This window comes from Gossypium arboreum, chromosome 3, assembly GCF_025698485.1.
Source record: "Gossypium arboreum isolate Shixiya-1 chromosome 3, ASM2569848v2, whole genome shotgun sequence".
NCBI classification, from domain to species: domain Eukaryota; kingdom Viridiplantae; phylum Streptophyta; class Magnoliopsida; order Malvales; family Malvaceae; genus Gossypium; species Gossypium arboreum.
In genome coordinates, this window is record NC_069072.1 from 124,971,186 (window position 1) to 124,975,422 (window position 4,237).

Consider the following 4,237-nt stretch of genomic DNA (forward strand, 5'->3'; position numbering starts at 1 on the left):
ATGTTAGGTGTGAAACAGTTTAATCACACAAACCTAAAAACTATGCAGATAACAAAGCTTGATTAGAGTTGTTATGCAACCTACAATTTAATCAGGTTAGGATCTAAATTGAGCATGCACATTTCAATTATGCGTCCATGAATTAAGGTTTTTTATAGGTGAAGAGAGGAGGATAGTCTGCTAAAAATAGGAGATTTCATCTCTTCAAGCATCTTCAATGGGTGGCCTGCCATGAATTGAGGAAATTGAGCTGATTTTTGCTTGGTTTTTGCTCAATTTAAGTGCCACAACAACTCAGGACTGAGACTCGATCAAGTGCAAATCTTCAGGTAAATCTCTAATTTCTTCAGCATTTCAAGGACCTTGTGCAATTAAACCAAAAAGTGGTTTATGTGGACAGCCAAGTGTAGCCGAAAATTGGGTTGACTTGGTCTCCAATTTGGACGGTTTTGTAATCCAACAAAGCTATCAGACCTGTCCAAAATAAATCAATAAATTAGAGGACCAAAGAATAAAATTTATCCAATTTAATTAATTAATTAAAACCCAACTTATTAATGAAATATTTTAAAATGAATTATTAAATATAATTTTATATTTTATTATTTAATTTAATCATGCCTGCCACTTTATGTCTTAAAAATATAATGTGTTCAAATTAATATAAAATAAGTCATTTATTGCATGAAAACTATATAATAAAGTATAAAGTCACATTTTAATAATTTCTATGTCCTAATTTCATATTTTCACATATTTCATTAATTTATTAAACAATTACTTAGTTTTAACAATGAATTTAAGTAAAAGGTCATAAATTACATAGAAAAAATCCTATATATTTTTCAGTTTACACCTACTCTTGGTATGTTTTGACTTCATTTAAAGTTTATTCTAGGGTCATTTTCATAATTATTTATTCAAAATAAAAAGAATGGAAAATGAGAGAGGAGTGGATAGAACATAGGATCTTTAGGGAATATGTTAACTACTTAACCATCAAGAGTATGTCATTTCTACCTTATTTATTTCTTCTAACCCTATAAATTTTGTGGTGTTACAGTTCTCCCCTCTTTAAAGAAATTTTGCCATCAAAATTTATCAGGTTCAAATAAATGAGGATACTGTTGGCAAATTGCATCCTTCGACTCCCATGTGGCCTCCTTAATGCCATGGTTCCACCACAGAACCTTAATAAGTGGGACCTGTTTCCTTCTTAAAACCTTTAACTCACGATCTAAAATTTGCACAAATTTCTTCTCAAAGGACAAATCTGGTCTCACTTCAATCTCCTCAGTTGGAATTATATGAGAAAGGTTGGATTGGTATCGTCTTAACATGGAGACATGGATGACGTCATGAATTCGGTCTAATTCTGGACGTAATTCTAGTTAATAAGCAATTGGACCGATTCTTTTAAGAATTTTATAAGACCCAATGAATCTAGGACTTAACTTTCCCTTTCTTCCGAACCTTAGCACGTTTTGCCATGGGGACACTTTTAGGAAGACTTGATCTCCAACAATGTACTCATTGTCTTTTATCTTCAAGTCTGCATAGAACTTCTGTCTATCCGAAGTTACTTTCAGTCTCTCCTGAATTAATTTGATTTCCCCCTCAGACTCTTGTACTAACTCAAGACCTACTGTCACAACCCGTTTTTCAGTGGTGTTAGAAATAGTGATTTTGGGGCCACCAAATCCAATTATTAAGTTCGTAAATATTATTATTTAATATTTATGAGTCAAATATGATTTTAAAAAGGTTTTTTATTTGATAATCTATGTTATATAAGTGATTTATTAAGTTCAAGTGATATGACCCTAATGTGAAGTGGTTTTAGAAAATGAGGTATCGGGACCTCATTTCTATAAACCGAGTCGTAAATATTTATAAAAATATTTATGAAGTGTCATTAAGGTAGTATTAAAGTTCCGTTGAAAAATTTTAACGATTCAATAGTTAATTAATTAAAAGGACTAAATAGTAAAAGATGTAAAATTTGATCATTATTCGATTTGAGTGATTAACGGTTAATTGAATAAAGGAAATAAGACTTAAATGGTAATTAGACCATTTAAGGAGTTAATGGACAAATATGGACATGACATTGGTGTTTTATTTAATTATTAACCAAGGTTAAAATGGTAATTTTATAAATTAATTAAAATAACAATAAAAACATGAGTAAAATATGGATGGTTGTCATCTTCTTCCCCATTTTACAACTGAATTCTTCCATGGATGTTAAGCTAGGTTTTGTCCAACTTCAAATTTTTGCATGATCAAGATTGAGTGGAAAATCGAGAATAGAAAATTACCAAAATGCTCATGTACTTTGTCATTTTTACAATTTAACCAAGTAAGTTCCTATGAACTGTATTATGTATAATGTTGATTAATTTGAATGTTAATATATGATTTCATTGGAAATGAATCAATTTATCATGTTATGAGATGACGTAAATCTAATGACGTACGACGATTATCGAACCCCGTTTGAACATTAAGAATTCGTAGGATACAAATGACATGTCATTAGGGTTTTCCGACATGTGTTGCGGATACTCCACAACTTGTGTGAGCAGCAACGTGCAACTACTTTCTGACCCACACCCCGTGTGAGCAGGCCCATTTTCACAGCTCGTGTAAGTATACTTATTCACAGCTCATGTGAGCATATATGTAAAGGAATTGACGAACTACGATTATATTTTTAGCACACTTCGTGTGAGCTATCCCACGTATCCAACGGTATTCTATTCGGTTCAACGGCCATGAATTTACAAAGATATGGTAAGCGATCTATATGAACCAAGACATGTATGTATGAAAAACTTTGAAATGGTGAGCTATATGGGAAAATATGTTATGTTGAAATGGATGACTAATCCAAATTAATCATGTTTAAGTATAATGGCTATCCATGTTTAATTGTCTATGAATTATGCTCAAGTATAATGGTTATCCGAGTCAAATTCATATGAATCGTATTTAAATAAACTAACATGTGTTATTGATATGCTTAGACTTATGTCAAGCTTGTGGATATGATTGATGTCTATGATTATGCTTGTACTATGCATATAAAACGGGTAAGAAAAGGGAATGATACGGTAAGTACGTAATTGGGGTGTATTATGATGTTATAAAAAGGTTTAATGAAATAAATGATGTATTCATATATGAGTAAATAACTTATGCTTTGAATGAATCTATCTATGCCTTGGATATATACATTGAATTGAGAATTAATAATATTGTTTAGGCTTATGATAAGCATTGGGAACGGAAATAAAAGTAAGTAAATTGAAATGTGTATAATCTTATAGAAAAATTGATGGTTATACATTACGTCTCATAACATCCTTTCTTACTATGAATTATAAATATATGTGACATTAATGAATTTACTCATTTGTGAGTCGATGATTATAGTTTGATAAATCTTGAGGCATTGGTATAGATTTATTTTTAACCTATAATTTAATTATTGAAATTTAATATTATGCTTAAAGTTTATATGAACTTACTAAGCATACATTGCTTACGTAGTTATTTTCCTTTACCTTACAGATTATCAAAAGCTCGATCGAGTTGGAAGCTAGTCGGTGATCCATCACACTATCCATCAATTTTATCGGTAGATTTTGATGCTTCAGTCATGGTTATAATGACATGTATAGGTGGAATATGTCTATTTTTTAGTTGATGATAATGGCATGTAATGTTATTATGAACTTGTGAAACTTATGTTAATTTGATGCCTTGATGGTTGGTGTGTATAAGATCAATTGATGCATGTTTTTATGGCCAAAGCGGTAAGAGCTGGCATGTTTGTAAAGTGATCATTTAAGGCATGTTTTGATATGAAATTTAGTCAAGTGTGTTTGTTTAAATTATGACCATTTGGACATAATTTGGTATGTATATATGTTGGTTGTTGGAACCATTTGGAAATGGCTAGAATGATGACATTTAATGGTTTTGATGCATGTGAGAAGTGGTCCCAATTGTAAGGTCATCTTGATATGTTTGATATAGAAACAAGTTAATTGATAAATGGTTACATATGCACATGTATAGGTATTTTATGATTGATGATATCTTGGCACTTTGGTACTTTCATGGTTGATGTTAGAATGGTTAAGTTGATGTATGTTTTAGTGACCATTCTGGTATGTTTGTATATGACTTTGGCAAAAAATATATTGAAATGGGTAAATTCATTAATGTC